We start from the raw sequence: 23907 nt of genomic DNA, 5'->3' as shown, positions 1-23907 counted from the left end.
ACATCTCAAAAAAAAAAAGGAATGGACACATGGCAGTCTCAAAGAGTGACATATCGGGAAGTAATAGCTCATGTTGGGATGGTCTAATGTGGGTTTTCCTCCACTGGTCTCTCAACTTTCTGTATTATTGCTACATTTTTGTAGTAAGACTATAAATAAATTTAACTGATTCTACCTGAAGAGTTAATTGAACAGCAGTGAAGGAAAGTACTACATTGACCTCAGCTATCCTGAACAAAGACGGGCCCACCCAAACGCACCATGCTATCAGATGGCCACCAGGCCAGTTCTAGATTTCTTTCCCCAACAGATCAATCTTAACAGATACACAAAAATATAAAACCTTGAATTTACTTTTTATTTTTTCTTTTTTTTCCTTAAATAATCTCCTATCCAAGAAATTACATTTTTCTAAAAGAAGTATGCATGTACTAAAGAAAAGGAGGAAATCTGACTTCACAGCTACTGGCATGGCAAAAAGACTAGATGACTTCATGAGCCACAACTTCAATATAAGCCAAGATTATGTAGCTAAGAGACAGTGTGGCTCACATGAACAGGACATTAGGCTGAGGGACAGAAGGCCCAATTCTCATTCTAGATCGATCAGGGCAAATTTCCCTTGCAGGCCTTGATTTCTCATCTGCAAATTGACAGGACTGTGATGCTACCTCCCCTACCCATATCATAGGACTTAGAAAGGAACAGAGATTGATTATGACTGTAAAAGTGCTTTGAAAATCATTTTCATCTTTTAAATTTGCCTATTACTACTATGAAGACATTTACTTATAAATCTACAAAAAGGGTAACAGTGTGTAGAAGGAAATGTGGGTCTTTCCTAACTAGTAAGTGGGTGCTTCTCCTTTCTCCAGAGGAGTCTGAAATTGGGAGCCATGCCTTTACTTATATCTGCATTGTTCGAATCTTTTAGGAAGATCTATTCATCTATTACTTGGGGAATTTAAAAGTTTTAATTTGTAAAAGCTAATGCAGTATCTTATATCATGAATGTAGAATGCAGAGTTCTCCACCTCTGGGTCATCTGAAAATCATCTGGGGACTGTTAAAACTGTGGCTACCCACGTCCCATACAAATTCTCTGAGTGGAAGAGAATAAAGTAAGGCCAGGCTGCTTGTATTTTCACAAGGTCCCAAAGTGATTCCAGTGACTTGATTACCGCAACTACTACATAGTTATTAACTCCCACCACGTATTACCCTTAACACATACCAGTCACTACCCTCAACACTTTACATTATCTCATTTAATCTTGACAACAACCCATAGGTAGGTGCTACAATTAACACTGCCCTCCTCTCACCCTTGTTTTACAGACAAAGATGCTAAAATACTGAGATTATTTAACTGGCCTAAAATCACAGCACTGCTAAGTGGCAGAGCCAGAATGCACAATGAAGTCTGAAAATCACTGACTCAGTTCCCTAAGAAAACAGCTGTATATTTTGGTCAGGTCGTATCTTCTATTTTGTTTCAGACATTGCATTTAAAGGACACTGAAAAAAAAAGAAAGAAAAAAAACAGTGGCTGAGAGCGGTGGCTCACCCCTGTAATCCCAGCACTTTGAGAGGCCGAGGCAGGCAGATCACGAGGTCAGGAGTTCGGGATCAGCCTGGCCAATGAGGAGAAACTCCCATCTCTAAATTTAAAAAAAAAAAAAATAGAATTGAATAGATGGGTCTCTATTATAAAGTCTTAGGCCCAAGAAACCATCTCACTCAACTTAGAAATCATGACACTAAGCTACTTAAGAAAATAGAATAGCCGGGCGTGGTGGCTCAAGCCTGTAATCCCAGCACTTTGGGAGGCCGAGGCGGGTGGATCACGAGGTCGAGAGATCGAGACCATCCTGGTCAACATGGTGAAACCCCGTCTCTATTAAAAATACAAAAAATTAGCTGGGCATGGTGGCACGTGCCTGTAATCCCAGCTACTGAGGAGGGTGAGGCAGGAGAATTGCCTGAACCCAGGAGGCGGAGGTGGCGGTGAGCCGAGATCGCGCCATTGCACTCCAGCCTGGGTAATAAGAGTGAAACTCCGTCTAAAAAAAAAAAGAAAATAGAATAATGCCGGGTGCAGTGGCTCAAGCCTGTAATCTTAGCACTTTGGGAGGCCAAGGCAGGCGGATCATGAGGTCAAGAGATCGAGACCATCCTGGACAACATGGTGAAACCTGTCTCTACTAAAAATACAAAAATTAGCTGGGCATGGTGGCGTGCCTGTAGTCCCAGCTACTCAGGAGGCTGAGGCAGGAGAACTGCTTAAACCTGGGAGGCGGAGGTTGCAGTGAGCCGAGATCGTGCCACTGTACTCCAGCCTGGTGCCTGGCTACAGAGTAAGACTCTGTCTCAAAAAAAACTAAATACCGGCCGGGCGCGGTGGCTCAAGCCTGTAATCCCAGCACTTTGGGAGGCTGAGGCGGGTGGATCACGAGGTCAAGAGATCGAGACCATCCCGGTCAACATAGTGAAACCCCGTCTCTACTAAAAATACAAAAAATTAGCTGGGCATGGTGGCTCATGCCTGTAATCCCAGCTACTCAGGAGGCTGAGGCAGGAGAATTGCCTGAACCCAGGAGGCGGAGGTTGCGGTGAGCCGAGATCGCGCCATTGCACTCCAGCCTGGGTAACAAGAGCGAAACTCCCTCTCAAAAAAAAAAAAAAAAAAAAAAAAAAAACTAAATACCTAAAAACAAAATAAACAAGACTGAAGCTAAAAATCTAAATCTAAAACCAATAAACACAGGCCGGGCGCGATGGCTCACGCCTGTAATCCCAGCACTTTGGGAGGCCAAGGCAGGCAGATCACCAGAAGTCAGGAGTTGGAGACCAGCCCGGCCAACACGGTGAAACCCTGTCTCTTCTAAAAATTAGCTGGGTGTGGCTGTGGGTACCTGTAAGCTACTCATGAGGCTTAGGCAAAAGAATCACTTGAATCTGGGAGGCGGAGGCTGCAGTGAGGTGCCATGCACTTCAGCCTGGATGACAAGAGCGAAACTCTGTCTTAAAAACTAAAACTAAAAACAATAAACAAAACCAGTAAACAAAATATAACACACTTGAATGACAAACTTAATGTTCTTCTGGCCAATCATTTCTCAACATCCCTGTCAAACTATTTTAAGGCTCTGAAATCTTGCTCTATAAAAAGCAAGTTCCTATCATCTGAACTACACTTAGGAGATTCTATCCCATTAGTTATGGAAGCATAATACACCAGGCTTCAGATTTTTACTTGCTATCAATTTAAAAAAAATGCTTACCTCTTTATATAAATAAAGTTGAATCTGTGGGTTAATTCAAAAGTCTGACATACTAGGAGATCTGGGTTTTCCATTCTAACACAAATTTATGGTGCAAACTTAGCAAAAGCCTTTTCTGTATTTGCCAATTCAGTAGTAACACAGAGATATAATATTTGACACCTCCACCACCAACGGAGTCTCTTCAAAGGAGTCCTGACTTTGGTTAACCTTACTTGGGAGAATTAAAACCTATAGCTGAAAACTCCTTCATAAAAATTAAAACTTTAAAGTCTAAAATGGTGGTACAAGTTAGCCCATAATAAACAATTAATTATAGAAACTGAGATTTGAGTAACCACCGCTAAAAAGGTGCAATTACACAATTTTACAAGATAACCACCAGATCACTGAAATTTATATCTTTAACAAATGTAAAAAGTAAATAATATTCAGTACTCTGAGGCGCTGTATTACTTATCTATATTATCTCTACATCAGTGTTGCTATTCTCCCACTCCCTTGATAGGCAAACACAGCCAATGTCCAGGATCCCTCATATCGGAGGTCAGTTAACGTCATAAATAATAATAGTAATAAAAATTTCTAATGGCAGAATTGAAAACAGACTGTGGAATCCAAATAGGATGGAAGGTACATGGCAGCATGAAGCTGTTTCTCGCTTCTGAGTCTTCTGCATCACCGCCTCCCAAAGGACTAGAGAATCTGAAGCTCTCACTGCCACATCTACAAATTAAAGTATCATGTTTAAAGAGCTCACAGGTTCTACGAATGGTCAGTATTTAACGAACGCACCCCACTACAGAGAAACTCAACTCAGCGGCTGCAACACAGCATGCTGTAAGACTCCACCTAAGTTTTTTCTTAATTTTAGAAACAAACAACTATTTTAAAAATATTATGTAATAAGTTAAACTCTGGAAAGCCCCTTGCTCATCCAAGCAGCTCAGAAAATGGAAAGCAAAATTTGATTAGCTCCATTGTATCTAGCCAGGCTAACGTGCAAGATCACACACTCATCTTCGTCAGAGCGTCTCTGCCAACACCAAAGAACAACAAAGGCAAGTTGAGAAGGCTGCACAGGCTTAACTCAGCACTTGTTCGCTTTCCCAGCTTCAGAAGGAAGCTCTTCGAAGGCCCCGGGGACCAAGGGGACCTTGCGCATCCCATCAGGCCAGCCGCACCGTCGGCGCCGCTCGCGAAGCTTTTGTCTGGCCGCGCTGGGAGCCCGGGCCAGGAACCCTGGCCGCCCGCCTCCCGGCACCCCTTCCCTCTGGATCTTTCTCCACACCCATCACTCGCCGACGACTAGTTGTTGCGGGTTTCTCTCCCTCGCCCCCTCCCCTCCTTTCAAACGCGCCCCGGGTTCGCTGGCTTCTCCCACCCGGAAGGGGAGACTCAGGATAAAAAGGGGGCCCGGGTGGGGTCTGGGAAAGGGAAACAGGGGCACACAAAGCCCGACTGACACCACGGCCGACCCCCTCCCCCTGCAAAGCAGCCTGGGCTCAGAGACCTACTAGCCGTATAAACAACCCTCGCATCCCGCTCCTCGCCAGGCTCCCACCTCAGAGCCACCCCATCCCCCAAAGTGCACCCAAGAGCCGATGACAGCGCTGGACATCACCCCCACCCAGACCCGGCGCCCGCCAATGTGCGGGAGGGGCCGGGGCCGCGGGAGGGCTCGGGTCTGACCCTCCACCCCCTGATCGGGTACTTACAGCCCTGTTTTTCGTGACTGTTGCCGCTGCGGACCAGAGAGCCGCCGCCTTCTCCTCCACCCCAATGAGGTTAAGCGCTTGGTGCGGGGATTAAAAAAAAAAAAAAAAAAAAAAAAAAAAAAAAAAAAAAAAGAGAAAGAAAGAAAAAAAAAAAAAAAGACCGAGAGTGCGAGAGAGACGCCGAAGGCGCCTGCGCAGTGCGGTCCCCCTTTTTCTCCTTACCGCCACCGACCCGGCTGCACCATAGAGAACGTAAACCGAGAGCAGAGAGGCGGCTGCCTCTCTATGGTAACGCCCCGCGCAGGCGCCGGCCTGGCCGTGTTAGGCGGAAAGTCCCCGGGAGCGTTGCCCCTCACGGAGAGCGCTGGTTGACCCTGATGGGGACCCGTAGGGTCAAGGTTTGCTTTTTGTGTTTTTCAGGAAAGAGTGGCCGAGTGTAGGTAGGACCCTTGGAAAGTTGCAAAGAAGGTTGCAACTAAGTGGCCACAGCGACTGTGTACCAGCAAGCAGGGAACGTGATGGGAAGAGCTAAAGAGGATTCGGGAAACCCTGAGTAAAAGTCGTCCAACTGGAACTTCCTTTGGTCAGGGATCTGATGCCCGAAGGAAACGGCCTTTCACTTCTGGGTTACGGGCCACTGCCATGAAGGAAATTGTGCCCTGCGACTTCCCTTAGCAGAGCTGTGCGTCCACGCTCCCCTTTTCCGAGCAGGCGCGGAAGCTTGTGCCGGAAGCACAACTTTTTAACGGTTCTTTGCCTTTTTGGGAGGGGAGAAAGCCCCGTGGAGGCTTCGGAGACCCTAGAGTCGGCCAGCGAGACTCAAGGTTTTCTGACTTGAGCGCCTCCACAAATAAATACGGCTTCGCCCCTCCGTCGCGTGCTTTACCCTGGGATGATACGTGGGGAAGTGGTAGGTTTTATTTTTTTTGAGACAGGATCTCACAGCCGTCGCCCAGGCTGGGGTGCAATGGCGCGATCAAGGCTGACTGCAGCCTCAACCTCCCAGGTTCAGGTGATCCTCCTGCCTTAGCCTCCCGAGTGGCTGGAATTACAGGGGCGCACCACCACCCCCAGCTAATGTTTGTATGTTTGTTTGTAGAGAAGGGTTTCACGGAGTTTCCCAGCCTGGTCTCAAACTCCTGACCTCAAGTGATCCGCCGGCTTGGGTTTTCGAAAGTGCTGGGATTACGGGCGTGCGCCACCGCGTCCGGCCCACAAAGTGTTTTGAAGGGGAGAAAACTGGCCGGGCGCGGTAGCTGAAGCCCGTAATCCCAGCACTTTGGGAGGCCGAGGCGGGGGGATCACAGGGTCAAGAGATCAAGACCATCCTGGTCAACATGGTGAAACCCCGACAAAAAAAAATTAGCTGGGCATGGTGGCGCGTGCCTGTAATCCCAGCTACTCAGGAGGTTGAGGCAGGAACCCAGGAGACGGAGGTTGCGGTGAGCCGAGATCGCGCCATTGCACTCCAGCCTGGGTAACAAGAGCGAAACTCCGTCTCAAAAATAAAAAAAAAAATAAAAAGAAGGGGAGAAAACTGCAAATTATAGGGCTGCCTTCAAGGATCCTGAAGGACCCACATTTGCTACATCAGGCTCCTGTGCGCGCGGGTAATTTGATGTGTTGAGATGCCCTGCCCAGTGTGTTGCGTCTTCACCGGAGGAGCTTGTGTGCGGAGCTCCATGCTAGTTAGTAGCGTGTGTATTTGTTGGGATGGGAGAGAGGTGCAGAACTGTTAGATAATGCGCCCTGATCCTCAGGGTCTTAGGAGGTGTGGTCGGAGAGGCTAAGCTAAAGCATTAAAGCCATGTGTAGGCCCTGCTGTGTAGTGCAGAAAAGAGAGAGGACTATGGTTTGAAAGAGTAGGGATGACATGGAAGATGTGACATCCTAGTTGGATGTATAAGGTGATGTCTTGGGAACGAAAGCACAAGCAACCTTTTGAAAATGGATAGGTGATCATGAAAGACCATTCCAGACAGAGAAGAAACAACAAGGTACAAAGGCTGAGAGGCATACTGGAAGTACAATGAAGAGAGCAGTCTAACTGAAATGAGGGGGGGAAAACGAGAGTTAAAAAGTAAGATTTGGGCCGGGCGCGGTGGCTCATGCCTATAATCCAGTACTTTGGGAGGCCGAGACAGGTGGATCACGAGGTCAAGAGATCGAGACCATCCTGGTCAACATGGTGAAACACCGTCTCTACTAAAAATTAAAAAATTAGCTGGGCATGGTGGCGCACGCCTGTAGTCCCAGCTACTCAGGAGGCTGAGGCAGGAGAATTGCTTGAACCCAGGAGGCGAAGGTTGCAGTGAGCCGAGATCGCACCATTGCACTCCAGCCTGGGCAACAAGAGCGAAACTCCGACTCAAAAAAAAAAAAAAAAAAACAGGAAGATTAGATAAGAAAGATGGAATCGATTTTTAAAGTTTTGTATCTACACAACAAAATTTATCATCTTAACCATTTTTGAGTGTATAATTCGTTAGCATTAAGTACATTTACCTTGTGCAGCCAATCTCCAGAATTCTTTTCATCTTGCAGAACAAACTCTGTACCCACTGAACAATTTCTCCTTCCCCGTTTTCCCCCCAGCCTTGGTCACCACCATTCTAGTTCTGTCTCTATGAATTTGACTAGACACCTCCTGGAAGTGGTCTACAAATCATACAGTATTTGTCTTTTTATGTCTGGCTTATTTCACGTAGCGTAATGTCCTTCTGGTTTATCCATGTTGCATGTAGCATATGTCAGAATTTCCTTCCCTTTTAAGACAAAATAATAATCTATTATATGTTTATGCCACCTGTGTTACTTCCACCTTTTGGCTATTGTGAATAATGCTGCTTTGAACATGAGTATACAAATATTCCTTCAAGATCTTGCTTTTAGGCTGACACAGGGTAATAAGTTACTTTGATTGTTCAGTTACAGACCAAACTCTCCTTTACTACTGGTGCTCCACTTCTCACCACTGCATTTGTCTAGTCTTAAACAAAAAAAAAAAAAAAAAAGAAAGAAAGAAAGAAAGAAAAGAAAAAACCGGCCAGGCGAGGTGGCTCACGCCTATAATCCCAGCACTTTGGGAGGCCGAGACGAGTGGATCATGAGGTCAAGAGATCGAGACCATCCTGGTCAACATGGGGAAACCCCGTCTCTACTAAAAATACAAAAATTAGCTTGGCATGGTGGCGCACGCCAGTAGTCCCAGCTACTCGGGAGGCTGAGGCAGGAGAATTGCTTGAACCCAGGAGACAGAGGTTGCGGTGAGCCAAGATCGCGCCATTGCACTCCAGCCTGGGTAACAAGAGCGAAACTCCGTCTCAAAAAACACAAGAAAACAAAAACCTCCTTTTAATAGAATGTGGATCGGGGTGCAATTCATGCCTGTAATCCCAGCAGTTTGGGAGGCCGAGGCGGGCTGATTGTCTGAGCTCAGGAGTTCGCGACCAGCCTTGGCAACATGGTAAAACTCCGTATCTACTAAAAAAAAAAAAATACAAAAATTAGCCTGGCATGGCGGCGTGCACCTGTAGTCCCAGCTACTCGGGAGGCTGAGGCAAAATAATTGTTTGTACCTGGGAGGCGGAGGTTGCAGTGAGCCGAGATCGTGCCACTGCGCTCCAGCCTGGGCGACAGAGCAAAACTCGGTCTTAAAAAAAAAATTACAATTTTTTTAGTATTTCTGAAAGATATCTTTTTTAATAAATGCAACTTTAGACCACTGTCGTTGCTTTATGTCATCTACCGTGTTCATCTTCAAATTAACCCAACTGTCTCCTAAAATGTTTTGCTACCAGCTTTCTTTTTTCTTTTCTTTTTTGAGATGGGAGTTTCGCTCTTGTTACCCAGGCTGGAGTGCAATGGTGCGATCTCAGCTCACCGCAACCTCTGCCTCCTGGGTTCAGGCAATTTTCCTGCCTCAGCCTCCTGAGTAGCTGGGATTACAGGCACGTGCCACCATGCCCAGCTAATTTTTTGTATTTTCAGTAGAGACAGGTTTCACCATATTGACCAGGATGGTCTCAATCTCTTGACCTCATGATCCACCCGCCTCGGCCTCCCAAAGTGCTGGGATTACAGGCGTGAGCCACTGCGCCTCACCGCTACCGGCTTTCTTGAGATATAATTCATATGCCATACAGTTCACTCATTTAAAGTATACAATTTGGCCGGGCGCAGTGGCTCAAGTTTGTAATCCCAGCACTTTGGGAGGCCGAGGCGAGTGGGTCACGAGGTCAAGAGATGGAGACCATCCTGGTCAACATGGTGAAACCCTGTCTCTACTAAAAAAAAAATACAAAAAATTAGCTGGGCATGGTGGCGCGTGCCTGTAATCCCAGCTACTCAGGAGGCTGAGGCAGGAAAATTGCCTGAACCCAGGAGGCGGAGGTTGCGGTGAGCCGAGATCGCACCATTGCACTCCAGCCTGGGTGACAAGAGCGAAACTCTGTCTCAAAAAAAAAATAAATAAATAAATTATACAATTCAACAGCTTTAGTACATTCAAAGAGTTGTGCAGGCTGGGCACAGTGGCACATGCCTGTAATCCCAGCACATTGGGAAGCCAAGACAAGAGGATCACTTGAGCCAAGAAGTTTGAGATTAGCCTGGGCAACATGCAAAACCCCTTCTCTACAAAACTTAGCTGGATGTGGTGGCGTGCACCTGTAGTCCCAGCTACTTGGGAGGCTGAGTTGGGAGGATCACTTGAGCCCAGGAGGCAGAGGTTGCAGTGAGTCCCACTGCACTCTAGCCTGGGCAACAAAGTGAGACCCTGTCTCAAAAAAATTTTTAAAAATTGAAAATGGTGGCCGGGTGCGGTGGCTCAAGCCTGTAATCCCAGCACTTTGGGAGGCTGAGGCGGGTGGATCACGAGGTCAACAGATCGAGACCCTCCCGGTCAACATGGTGAAACCCCGTCTCTACTAAAAATACGAAAAAATCAGCTGGGCATGGTGGTGCGTGCCTGTAATCCCAGCTACTCAGGAGGCTGAGGTAGGAGAATTGCCTGAACCCAGGAGGCGGAGGTTGCGGTGAGCCGAGATCGCGCCATTGCACTCCAGCCTGGGTAACAAAAGTGAAACTCCGTCTCAAAAAAAAAATAATAATAAGTAAAAAATAAAAAAAATAAAAAATAATTGAAAATGGAGTTGTGCAGCCACCACCACAGTTTGTTTTAGAACATTTTCATCACCCCAAAAAGAAACATTGCTGTGGATTTAGGATGATAATGATGTGTCATTGTAGGTTCATTAATTGTAACCACTCTGGCAAGGGATGTTAATTGGGGTGACTATGCATGTATGGAAGCAGCGGGGTATATAAAAAAAAAAAACTCTGCATCTTCTCAATATTACTGTAAAACTAAAACTGCTCTGAAATTTAAAGTTTTTTCTTTCTTTAAAGAATGATACTAAAAGAAAAAAAAGAATAGTACTAAAATCTTCATAACTCTACTGCTATGAGTAGGCACTCTCTATTTCCTCCTAACTCACCAGTCCTAGGCAATGTAATCTACATTTTTGTCTCTAGAAATTTGCCTTTTCCGGATATTTCATATAAATGGAATCATACATTTGCACTGGCTTCTTGGCATTTTTTCAAGGTTCATCCATGTTGTACTTCATTGATTTTTATTATGAAATAAAATTTCATTCTAAGTATATATACCATATTTTGTTTGTTTCTTAGTTGATGAACATTGAATTTTCATTTTTGGACTATTTTGAATGATACTGGGAGCATTCTATTATAAGATTTGTGTGGAGATGTGTTTTCAGTTTTCTTGGACATAAATGTAGAATTGCTAGATCACATGGTAACCATATGTTTAACCTTTTCAGAAATGGCTGGACTGTTTTCCAAAGTGAAGGCTCCATTTTACATTCCCATCAGCAGCATATTAAGGTTTTAGTTTCTCCACATCCTCATCCTCACCAAGACTTGTTATTATCTGTCTTTCTTATTATACCTGTCTTACTGGGTGTGAAGCAGTATTTGTGATTTTGGTTTACTTTGTGTGTGCGTGTGTGAGAGACAGGGTCTCTCTCTGTCAACCAGGCTGGCATGCAGTAGCACAATTATAGCTCGCCACAGCTTCAACCTCCCACCACAGCCTCCCAAGTAGCTGGGACAACAGGAGCACCACCACACCTGGCTAATTTTTGTATTTTCTGTAGAGACAGGTTTTCACCATGTTGCCCAGGCTGGTCAGCTCAAGCAATCCCCCTGCCTTGGCCTCCCAAAGTGCTGAGATCACAGGCCCGAGTCACCATGTCTGGCCAATTTGCATTTCTTTATTTTTTTATTTTTATTCTTTGGCTGGAGTGCACCCAGGCTTGCGCAATATTGGCTCACTGCAGCCTCCACCTCCGGGGCACAAGCGATCCTCCCACCTCAGCCTTCCAAGCGCTCAGACTACAGGCATGTGCCACCATGCTTAATTTTTTAAATTTTATTGTGGAGACGAGATTTAACCATATTGCTCAGACTGGTCTTAAACTACTGGTCTCAAGTGTTCCTCTCACCTTAGCCTCCCAAAGTGTTGAGATTACAGGTGTGAGCCAGTGCACCCAGTGGATCATGTGGTTTTTGTTTTTTATTAATATGGGGCATTATGTTCCTTGATTTTCAGATATTAAACCAACTTTGAATTCCCAGGGCAAATCCCACTTGATTATGATGTATAGTCCTTTTTATATGTCACTGACATTGATTTACTAGTATTTTGCTGAAGACTTCTGCATCTTTGTTAATAAGAGCTGTTGAGCCGGGCGCGGTGGCTCAAGCCTGTAATCCCAGCACTTTGGGTGGCTGAGGTGGGTGGATCACGAGGTCGAGAGATCGAGACCATCCTGGTCAACGTGGTGAAACCCCGTCTCTACTAAAAATACAAAATATTAGCTGGGCATGGTGGCGCGTGCCTGTAGTCCCAGCTACTCAGGAGGCTGAGGCAGGAGAATTGCCTGAACCCAGGAGGCGGAAGTTGTGGTGAGCCGAGATCGTGCCATTGCACTCCAGCCTGGGTAACAAGAGCAAAACTCCATCTCAAAAAAAAATAAAATAAAATAAGAGCTGTTGAGGCTGGGCATGGTGATAAACACCTGTAATCCCACCACTTTAGGAGGCTAAGCTGGGAGGATTGCTTGAGCTCACAAGTTTAAAGACAAGCCTGGTGCCCGGTCAACACGTTGAAACCCCCTCTCTACAAAAAAATACAAACATTAGCTAAGCATGGTGGTATGTTCCAGCTACTTCGGAGGCTGAGGTGGAAGGATCACTTGAGCTATGGAGGTCGAAGCTACAGTGTGCCAAAATTACAGCACTGCACTCCAGCCTGGGCAACAGAGTGAAACCCTGTCTCAAAAACTAAGTAAGTAAACAAGAGATATTTGTCTTAGTTTTCTTGTGATGTCTGATTTTGTTATCAAGATAATAGTGGCCACATAAAATGAGTTGGAAAGTGTTTCCTCCTCACCTATATTTTCAATAATTTGTGAAGTTTTACATTCATTATTATTACTTTTCTTTTTTTGAGACAGTCTCTGTCACCCAGGCTAGAGTGCAGTGGCACCATCTCAGCTCACTGCAACCACCTCCTGAGTTCAAGCGATCCTCGTGCCTCAGCCTCTCGAGTACCTGGAGCTACAGGTGTGTGCCACCATGCCCAGCTAATTTTTGTATCTTATTTTTATTTTTAGAGATGGAGTCTTGCTGTATCGCTCAGGCTCCCAGGCTGGGTGCTATGGCATGATCTTGGCTCACTGCAACCTTCGCCTCCTGGGTTCAGGCAATTCTTCTAACTCAACCTCCTGAGTAGTATATTTTATTCTACAAACATATATTTTTTTGGCTGGGCGCAGTGGTTCACACCTGTTATCCCAGCACTTTGGAAGGCCAAGGCGGGCGGATTAGTTCAGTCACAGTGGTGGACACCTGTAATCCCAGCTACTTGGGCGGCTGAGGCAGGAGAATCACTTGAACCAGGAGGCAGAGGTTGCACTGAACCGAGATTGCACCACTGCACGCCAGCCTGGACAACAGAGTGGGACCCTGTCTCACACACACAGACATAAAAAAATACTACACACACACACATATATATGTGTATGTATATTTTTAAATTTTTTTTTCTATTTTGTCTCTACTAAAAGTAGAGACAAGGTCTCTCTATGTTGCCTAAGCTGGTCTTGAACTCCTGGGATCAAGGGATCCTCTCACCTCAGCCTCCCAGTGCTGGGATTACAGACGTGAGCCACCACGCCTGGCTTTATTTATTTATTTATTTATTGAGATGGAGTCTCGCTCTTGTCACCCAGGTTGGAGTGCTCTTGGCTCACTACAACCTCTGCCTCCCAGGTTCAAGCAATTCTCCTGTCTCAGCTTCCTGAATAGTTGGGATTACAGGCATGCACCACCATGCCCAACTAAGGCATATTTTTATAATATTTAAAAAGTTATTCTTAAAGGATTTGATACCATATTTTTGATCGCATGCCCCAATAAAGAGGAATCACTAAATTTTAGGTAGGCAGATTTCTTTCTCTTCCTATAATTCCTATAAAGTAAGTATTTAGGTTAACCCAGCATCTTCCATTCTGGGTTAACCTAAATACTTTAGTAATAAAGACTTACTTGTAACTAATTAGATAGTCAGCTTTACTTAATCTTCTTAATCATCTAGATTAGATGTTAAGATAAAAAATATTTTATGCCTACAGAAATTAAAATTCACAAAGGACAGTAGCACACACATGCTCTCAATGTCTGTGTCATAACTCATGTGGAATCTGGATTTGCACTGCTTGGGGAACAGGTAGTGTCTGCTAGAGAAGTGGTGTGACAGAAATGTGGGCAACGGTAGGGTGTGTCTTTTGTAAATGATGAAAACAGGAGATTAAAAACTCGTTTGCTAAATCATGTTCATAACCACTCCCTGGAGAGCAATTACTCTGATTACTTGACTTACCTGGAAAGTACCACCCACTGGAGGAGAAAATAGAGGTGTTTGTTTCACTCTTGTGGGTTTCCCCACGTGCAAAGGTGTTATGCTGCTGCTATGCCCCTCTTTGGACACTGTAGTAGCAGTTACTAGAGAATGGTAGAGTAAGGGGTGCCCTCACAGCTGTCAACTCACTGTGTGATCCAGACAAGTAACTTAGCCTGGTTGCAAGCCCCAAGGTTACTTATCTTTAATGGAAAGGATAGTTCTAGTTTCCAGTGTTATCACACCTAATGAAATTGATATTACAAAACCCACTTCTCAGTAAGGAAGGCAGTTTGAAAGGGTTCTTGCTGTGAGAAGCATGACAAATACAGACAGTTCTAAGGACACTGTTTATGTGAAACAAATGATTGGCCATTTGAACATTAACTGTTACCCAATGTGTTATAATATGTACCTGCTCAGGCATTTTGAAGACTCTTCTTACACCTAATAAGGACCAAGGGCAAATAGCAAAAAGTCAATAACCTGACACAGAGTTTTTGTTTGGAGATTTCCCTTTGAATTGCCCTTAGTGAGATTTCTCAAGCAACAGTGGTCCATGCCAATTTGCAAATGGACTCTTGTGCCAGTGGCTCAATCAACTCATCCAAATGCAGAGAACCATTTGGAGGCATTCAAAACCAAGTGAGGGACAATTTGCTTTCATTTATATAATGTCTATTGGCCTCTCCTTCACCAAAAAATTAAAAAACAAGGGCCGGGCGCGGTGGCTCAAGCCTGTAATCCCAGCACTTTGGGAGGCCAAGGCAGGTGGATCACGAGGTCAAGAGATCGAGACCATCCCGGTCAACATGGTGAAACCCCGTCTCTACTAAAAATACGAAAAATTAGATGGGCATGGTGGTGCATGCCTGTAATCCCAGCTACTCAGGAGGCTGAGGCAGGAGAATTGCCTGAACCCAGGAGGCAGAGGTTGCAGTGAGCCGAGATCGCGCCATTGCACTCCAGCCTGGGTAACAAGAGCGAAACTCCGTCTCAAAAAAAAAAAAAAAATTAAAAAACAAAAGAATATGTAAATGAAACCTGCCCCTGGGTATGCATACCTGAAGAAACACACTTTTTTTTTTTTTTTTTTTTTGAGACACAGTCTCACTTTGTTGCCAGACGCCAGGCTGGAGCGCAGTGGTGTGATCTCGGCTCACTGCAACCTCTGCCTCCCGGGTTCAAGCAATTCTCCTGCCTCAGCTTCCCGAGTAGCTGGGACTACAGGCAGGTGCACCACCAGGCCCAGCTAATTTTTGTATTGGATGGTCTCAATCTCTTGACCTCGTGATCCACCCGCCTCGGCCTCCCAAAGTGCTGGGATTACAGGTGTGAGCCACCGCAACTGGCAGAAACATAATTTTTATACTCAAGGAAGTTTCCTAGGAAAAGTCAACTATTACTATACTGTGCAGTTACTACAATAATGGAAATGTGTTCGGGGACACATCTAATTAGGAACACAAAAGGGAGCGCTTAACAGGTGTCAGTGAGTCAAAGAGAGCTGAGGAAGAACGGAGGCAATGTTCCCGAGCTAACGCAGATAAACAAAACGTTGCAACTCACAATTATGACCTATTTCAGACTCTTAGAACTACAATAATGATTTAGACTGGTTCTCATGTGGGCAGGGTTTATTTACTCACAGTTTCGAGCACCCCTTAATCTTTCCATTTTAACAAGGGCATGTGGAGCTTCACAAAGAATATCACCAAAAATGGCATATTTTGACTTACGGACCATCACCGACACACACACACTTCAAGGTCACTTTCATACAACAAAGTGAGGAAAGAGTTCCTTAGCTAGATCAGAATGTGTAAATGAGGCCAGCGCAGTGGCTCACACCTGTAATCCCGGCACTTTGGGAGGCCGAGGCAGGCTGATCTCCTGAGATCAGGAGTTCGAGACCAGCTGGCCAACATGATGAAACCCGGCCTCTACTAAAAGTACAATAGCCAGGATGGTGGTGCACGCCTGGAGTCCCAGCTACTCGGGAGGCTGAGGCAGGACAATTCCTTGAACCCAGGAGGCGGAATTGAAGTTAGCCAAGATCACATGACTTCACTTCACACCGGAAGACAGAGCAAAACTCTGTCTCAAAAACACAAAAACAAACGACTATGTAAATGACACTGCCCTATTATTTCTGCTTCAGTAAAAACAACAGATTCTGGTCAGTATTTGTTCATTTATATTAGGCATAAGATAATTCCGGCTATTTGTTGTAAATCTTGGCATACCACCTGATTGTCATGCATGGGAATCTTTGACTGCAACTACAGCAATTGCACAACTGTGTTTCTTCTATTTCTGTTTTTGCCACATTAGTAATACCAAGCAATACTTGAAATGAAGGTGGAGTCTGTGACTGTCAGCCCGCAGTTTAAAAATTTGGATGATGCATTAAGAAATCAACACGTTTTGCCAGGAAGGTGATGTGTGCCTGTAGTCCTAACTGCTTAGAAGACTGAGTCGGGAGGATTGCTTTAGCCTAACAGTTTGAATCCAGGCTGGGCAGCACAGTGAGACCCTTCGTCTTTAAAAAAAAAAAAAACCAACACATTTTAAAATTATTTCAAGATTTGTTATTTCCTAGCTAGTATTATTTATTTAGAATTTCCTGTTGCAAGTGAAATTCTCTTGTCTTCTGCTGTTTGTCTTTTTTCATCTTTTCAGATAACCTCCTTATATTCATGCCAGGTTTTCTAGTTTTCCTATTGCTTCCTCTAATTTTTAAATCTAACATATACATATTGAGCATAGTTTCTCATTAGTCTGTTCAGTCACTAAACGAATCCTCAAATGTATATGATTGTATCACTTTCCAAAATTTGCCTTTGCTAGTGCATAATGTAGCTATATAACTTCCCCAGCTCTGCCCTTGCTCATGAACTGCATTTCTCTACATTATCACCACACCGCACTGGCATTCTGAGTTATCTGGGATTAGGTATCTTTCCTGCTATTAACTGTGTAATATTTAAACCTCGCCACTTACCCATCTCCTTTCTTTTGTATTCAAACACCACATGAATTAAACTAAACTTGGTTGCTTTTAACCTGTAATTCCTAACTGCAAGAGGTAGTTAGTTGACAACTCTTGAAATTGACTAGGAGCTGACACTTCTTACTCCCACTGAACTTAGTATTTTACATTGATAGAAATTCAAAAAGCAAAATCACACCTTTCTTTCTTTTTTTTTTTGAGACGGAGTTTCGCTCTTGTTACCCAGGCTGGAGTGCAATGGCGCGATCTCGGCTCACCGCAACCTCCGCCTCCTGGGTTCAGGCAATTCTCCTGCCTCAGCCTCCAGAGTAGCTGGGATTACAGGCACGTGCCACCATGCTCAGCTAATTTTTTGTATTTTTAGTAGAGACGGAGTTTCACCATGTTGACCAGGTTGGTCTCGATCTCTCGACCTTGTGATCCACCCGCCTCAGCCTCCCAAAGTGCTGGGATTACAGGCTTGAGCCACCGCGCCCAGCAAAATCACACCTTTCTTATCAATGGGCCCTCTTTGTTCATTGATAACACAATAATGCAATATAAACAAAAAATATTTGTACCATACCTCAGAAAACAAATTAACTACTATTAGTGCAAAATAGTGGAAAAGTAGAAAAATGTTATTGCAAAGAGACTATCAACCACTTAAGGGATTTATCAGGTAACTGCCTATGTAAGTTACAAAGACAATGCTAACCTCTAACTAGTGGATACCTAGATAAGTAGCCAGGACATTTGCCTCATGGTAGATGGGGTAATTGGACTCCATACCTTCAACTTAGGCACTTAGAAAACATTATCCCTAAAAGTTGCCTGTGTATAACCAGTATTGAACCAACCAGCTTAGTTGAACTGATAAGAGAGAAGCTTCAGAGCCGAAGAATTTCTTGGCAGAGCCTCAAATTCTGCCTTAGATTCATGAAAAGTTAGATCTACAATGTAACTTAGAGATCATTTAATCCACCACCCTTATTTTATGGTGAGAAAACTGAAGGCTAGAGCAGCTAAGGAATTTGCCTAAGGCCTCATGCTCGTAGTTAGTGACAGATTGAGAGCTAGAACTAGACCATCCTGACTGCATTTCAGTACTCTTAGAGCTGACTGACAAGTAAATTTGACAACCCACTTTGAACTCATGTTCCTAAAAGTATCTTATATTGAGCTTATGAATACCCCTTTCTTTTTTTATTATTTTATTAATTTTTAATTATATTTTAAGTTCTGGAATACATGTGCAGAATGTCCAGGTTTGTTGCATAGGTATACATGTGTCATGGTGGTTTGCTGCACCCATCAACCCATCATCTAGGTTTTAAGCCATTCATTCATTAGGTATTTGTCCTAATGCGCTCCCTTACCTTGCCTCCCATCCCCCGACAGGCCTCAGTGTGTGATGTTCCCCTCCCTGTGTCCATGGTTCTCATTGTTCAACTCCCACTTATGAGTAAAAACATACAGTGTTTGGTTTTCTGTATGAACACCACTTTCACAGAAAATTAGGAAAACAGGTTGGAATATTTGGAATAGAAAATATTTATTATAAAGTCAGAAGAAATACCTGTGTAGACTTGCTGACTGAAGTATTTGGCTTCCCCAAGACAAACACGAGTCTTAGTCATCTGGTTAAAAACGATTGTGTCACCAGGCTGAGAGCAGACAGCATTCTTTGGAAGCAGTAGGCTGAAATTAGGACTGAATAAAAGAGTTGGCCAGGTGCAGTGGTTCAGGGTTGCAATCCCACCACGTTGGAAGGCCAAGGTGGGTGAATCACCTGAGGTCAGGAGTTCGAGACCAGCCTGGCCAAAGTGGCAAAACTGTCTCTACTAAAAATACAAAAATTAGCTGGGCGTGGTGGCAGGCACCTGTAATCCCAGCAACTCGGGAGGCTGAGGCAGGAGAATCGCTTGAACCCAGGAAGCAGAGGTTGCAGTGAGCCCACATGGCACCATTGCACTCCAGCCTGGACAGAGTGAGACTCTGTCTCCAGAAAAAAGAAAAGAAGAGTTTAGAGAAAATTAAATTTGGAGCTATCTCACAACACTGGGAGTTATTCTGTTTTTGTTTGCTTTTAATAAAATATTTCAGGCATGCAAAAAGGAATAGTGACTACGATGAACTCCTTGTGTAGCCCCCCGAAACCCCATTTTCTCCCCAGCCCCCACTGAATTAGGTGCTTATAAGTAAATGTATCCCTAAGTGACGTTTAGCAGTGTTTTCATATTTTAAGCTACATAAATGCTATCATATTGTATACATCTTTCTACAACTTGCTTTTTTTTTTTTTTTTTTTTTTTTTTGAGACAGAGTCTTGCTCTGTCACCAGGCTGGAGTGCAGTGGCGTAATCTCAGCTCACTGCAACCCCCGCCTCCTGGGTTCAAGCGATTATTCTACCTCAGCCTCCCAAGTAGCTGGGACCACAGGCGCGTGCTACCATGCCTGGCTAATTTTTTTGTAATTTTATTGGAGACGGAGTTTCACTGTGTTGGCCAGGATGGTCTCGATCTCTTGACCTCGTGATCAGTCCGCCTTGGCCTCCCAAAGTGCTGGGATTACAGGCGTGAGCTACTGTGCCTGGCCAACTTGCTATTTTTTTCTTTTTTGCTTAATACTACATTTTTTAGATATATCCTATTGATAAATAGGATTGCTCTGGCTAATTTATGTTTTTTTTCGTGTTTTTTTTTTTTTTTTTTTTGAGATGGAGTTTCGCTCTTGTTACCCAGGCTGGAGTGCAATGGCACGATCTCGGCTCACCGCAACCTCCGTCTCCTGGGTTCAAGCAATACTCCTGCCTCAGCCTCCTGAGTAGCTGGGATTACAGGCACGCGCCACCATGCCCAGCTAGTTTTTTGTATTTTTAATAGAGATGGGGTTTCACCATGTTGACCAGGATGGTCTCGATCTCTTGACCTTGTGATCCGCCAGCCTCAGCCTCCCAAAGTGCTGGGATTACAAGCTTGAGCCACCACGCCCGGCTAATTTATGTTATTTTTTTAGAGATGAGGCCTCACTATGTTGTCCAGGCTGGAATGCAGTGGCAATTCGCAGGCACGATCATAGCATACCATGGCCTTGAACTCCTGGACACAAGTGAACTCTTGCCTCAGGCTCCTGAGTAGCTGGGGACTACAGGCCCATGCCACAGCACCAGTCCAGCTAGTTCTTTTTTTTTTTGAGACAGCGTCTTGCTCTGTCGCCAGCCTGGAGTGCAGTGGCACTATCTCGGCTCACTGCAACCTTCATGTCCCGGGTTCAAGCGATTCTCCTGCTTCAGCCTCCCGAGTAGATGGGACTATAGGCACATGCCACCACACTCAGCTAATTTTTGTATTTTTACTAGAGACGGGGCTTCACCATTGTTGACTAGAATGGTCTGGATCTCTTGACCTTGTGATCTGCTCTCCTCGGCCTCTCAAAGTGCTGCGATTACAGGTATCAGCCACATTGCCAGGCCAGCTAATTCATTTTAACGTTTCGAGATTTAGTTAATCTTCTGTTGACATCCAGTGAGTTTCCAGTCTTTTGCTTTGCTTTGTTTCATTTGCTATTTTAATGTTGCTACTGTAAATATTTTTATAAAACTGGTGCATGTGTGCAAGAGTTTGCCCAGTGACATTTACAAGGTCTCAGTGTGTGTGTGCAAATCTCAAATTTAGCAAAGAGATCTCAAAATAGCAGATTATAAGACTATCTAACACAAGGACTATGTATTTTTAGAGTTTTAATTTTTTGTGAATCTGAAGAGTGTAAAATACTATTTCTTTCTGGTTTTAATTTCTCTGATTCCTTGTGGCTCTGAGTACATTTCCATGTGTTCACAGACAGTTTGAATCTACTCTTCTGCCTAGGTCACTTTTTGGATGAGCTGCTTATCTTTTTATTGTTGATTCTTAAAAATTTTATATAGTCATGATGTAAATCCTTATTAATTATATGCATTGCCAATATCTTTTCCTACACTGGAGCTTGACTTTTGACTTTTATAATGATACATTGTCATGAACATATTTATCAGTCTTTTATTTTTTATTTATGTTTATTATTTCTTCTTCTTCTTCTTGTTTTCTTTTTTTTTTTGAGACAGAGTCTCGCTCTGTTGCCTAGGCTGGATCTAGGCTCACTGCAACCTCTGCCTCCCGAGATCAAGTGATTCTCCTGCCTCAGCCTCCTGAGCAGTTGGCATTACAGGCACATGTCACTACGCCCAGCTAATTTTTGTATTTTTAGTAGAGATGAGGTTTCACCATCTCTCATGGTCAGGCTGGTCTCGAACTCCTGACCTTGTGATTTGCTGGCTTTGGCCTCCCAAAGTGCTGGGATTACAGGTGTGAGCCACCACACCCAGATATTTCTTCTTTTTAAAACATCATTTTTCACTCTAAGGTTATAAGATATTCTCCTATATTTTTCTTTAATTTTTAAAGTTTTACTTCTTTACAACCTTTAAGACTTTTCTATGCCTGGAACTAACTTGTGTGTGGTGTGAGGTCAGGAACAAGTTTTATTTTTTTTCCACATTAACAAGCAATTTTTCAGACACCTTTTTATTCTTTTTAATTTAATTTTTTTTTTTTTTTTTTTTTTGAGACGGAGTTTCGCTCTTGTTACCCAGGCTGGAGTGCAATGGCACGATCTCGGCTCACCGCAACCTCCGCCTCCTGGGTTCAGGCAATTCTTCTGCCTCAGCCTCCTGAGTAGCTGGGATTACAGGCACACGCCACCATGCCCAGCTAATTTTTTGTATTTTTAGTAGAGACAGGGTTTCACCATGTTGACCAGGATGGTCTCGATCTCTCGACCTCGTGATCCACCCGCCTCGGCCTCCCAAAGTGCTGGGATTACAGGCTTGAGCCACCGCGCCTGGCCATTTAATTTAATTTTTTTTAAGAGATGAGGTTTCACCATGTTGGTCAGGCTGGTCTCAAACTCCTGACCTCATGATCCACAGGCCTCAGCCTTCCAAAGTGCTGGGATTACAGGCGTGAGCCACTGCGCCCAGCCCAGACACCTTTAATTGAATATTACATTTATTCCCTAAAGGTGGGTAATGGCACTTTCTCATATACCCTGGACTCTCTATCAATCAGGTTATTATTCCTGTGCCTTATTATACTGTATTAATTACTATACCTTTATGGTAAGTCTCAATATCTGAAAAGCCCCTGCTTATCAACTGGATGCAATGGGAGTCAAATGGATTTGCACTATGGCTCTTGAATACCACCCAAGAGGGATGAATACTGTGGAAAAGGAACCCCAGAGGATGTTGTCTTAGCCCTTTAGTGTTGCTATAAAGGAATACCCAAGGCTGGGTAATTGATAAAGAAAAGAGGATTCTTTTACAGTTCTGCAAGCTGTATAAGAAACACGGTGCTGGCTGGGCGTGGTGGCTCACACCTATAATCTCAGCACTTTGGAAGGCCAAGGCAGGCGGATCACCTGAGGTCAGGAGTTCAAGACCAGCCTGGCCAACATGGTGAAACCCCGTCTTAAAAAAAAAAAAGCAGCATCTGCTTCTGGCAAGGGCTTCTGGCTGTTTCCACCAGTGACAGAAGGTTAAGAGGAACTGGCAGGTCCAGAGATCACGTGTTTCCTTCCAGGTCTTGTGCTATTAAGTGTTTTTAAAAAAAAAAAAAAAAAAAAAGCCGGGCGCGGTGGCTCAAGCCTGTAATCCCAGCACTTTGGGAGGCTGAGGCGGGTGGATCACGAGGTCAAGAGATCGAGACCATCCTGGTCAACATGGTGAAACCCTGTCTCTACTAAAAATACAAAAAATTAGCTGGGCATGGTGGTGCGTGCCTGTAATCCCAGCTACTCAGGAGGCTGAGGCAGGAGAATTGCCTGAACCCAGGAGGCGGATGTTGCGGTGAGCCGAGATCGCGCCATTGCACTCCAGCCAGGGTAACAAGAGCGAAACTCCGTCTCAAAAAAAAAAAAAAAAAAAAAAAAACAGAGATCATGTGGTGAGAAAGGAGGCAAGAAGTGGGAGGAGGTGCCAGTCTGTTTTCAGTGACCAGCTCCCCTAGGAACTAATTGCGTGAGAACCCACTCAGTACTGCAGGGACAGCCCCAAGCCATTCATGAGGCACCTGCCCCATGACTGAGCTAAACACCCTCCATTAGGCCCCACCTCTAACATGGGGACCAAATTTTAACATGAGGTCCAGAGGGACATGAAAACTGTATCAGTGACTTAGGGAGCCAGCCATTGTCCCAGCAGCTGAGTGGGGAAGTGGGAATCCTGGAACTGGAGATCAGTGTCCCACACCAAGGAACTGTGCTCTGTGGAGACCTTTGGGTCCCTCAAAGAACTCACATATGTGTCTCATGAGAGACATCCAGGCCTCGGATACCTGCCCACAAAGGGCCTCTGTAGTTCTTCAGTGTTATTAAGTAGAACAACAGCAACCACCAGAGGACTCCAGTTGCTTCCAGTGAAGTACACATTCTCTCTGAAAGTGGAGTTAAGAACCCAATTCTACTTAACAATGGCTGGGTGTGGAGGCTCACGCTTGTAATCCTAGCACTTTGGGAAACCAAGACCAGTGGATCACGTGAGGCCAGGAGTTCGAGACCATCCTGGCCAACATGGTGAAACCCTGCTTCTACTAAAATACAAAAATTAGCAGGGTGTGGTGGCACATACCTGTAGTTCCAGCTACTTGGTAGACTGAGGCATAAGAATCCCTTGAACCTGGGAGGCCGAGGCTGCAGTGAGCTGAGATTACATCCCATATGTCAGCCTGGGCATCAGAGCCAGACTCCGTCTCAAACAAACAAACAAAAGGCCAGGCGCGGTGGCTCACACCTGTAATCCCAGCATTTTGGGAGGCCAACGCGGGCAGATCACCTGAGATCAGGAGTTCAAGACCAGCCTGACCAACATGGAGAAACCCCATCTC

General features: G+C 44.6%; 1 protein-coding gene across 16 annotated transcripts in view; it reads right to left on the bottom strand.

The window, feature by feature from the left end:
- CLASP1 (cytoplasmic linker associated protein 1) overlaps positions 1-5130 on the bottom strand; it is a 285245-nt gene extending 280115 nt beyond the window's left edge. For all 16 annotated transcript variants that reach the window (XM_074399831.1, XM_074399832.1, XM_074399833.1 and 13 more), the window contains exon 1: positions 5003-5130. The gene's annotated coding sequence lies outside the window, so the exon portion shown is untranslated. The remainder of the gene's footprint in view (positions 1-5002) is intronic.
- Positions 5131-23907: the final 18777 nt, after the last annotated feature.

The sequence above is a fragment of the Saimiri boliviensis genome, chromosome 5, assembly GCF_048565385.1.
Source record: "Saimiri boliviensis isolate mSaiBol1 chromosome 5, mSaiBol1.pri, whole genome shotgun sequence".
In the NCBI taxonomy this organism is placed as follows: Eukaryota; Metazoa; Chordata; class Mammalia; order Primates; family Cebidae; genus Saimiri; species Saimiri boliviensis.
Note: the sequence above shows the minus strand (reverse complement) of the source record. Positions and strands in the feature narration are given on the sequence as shown.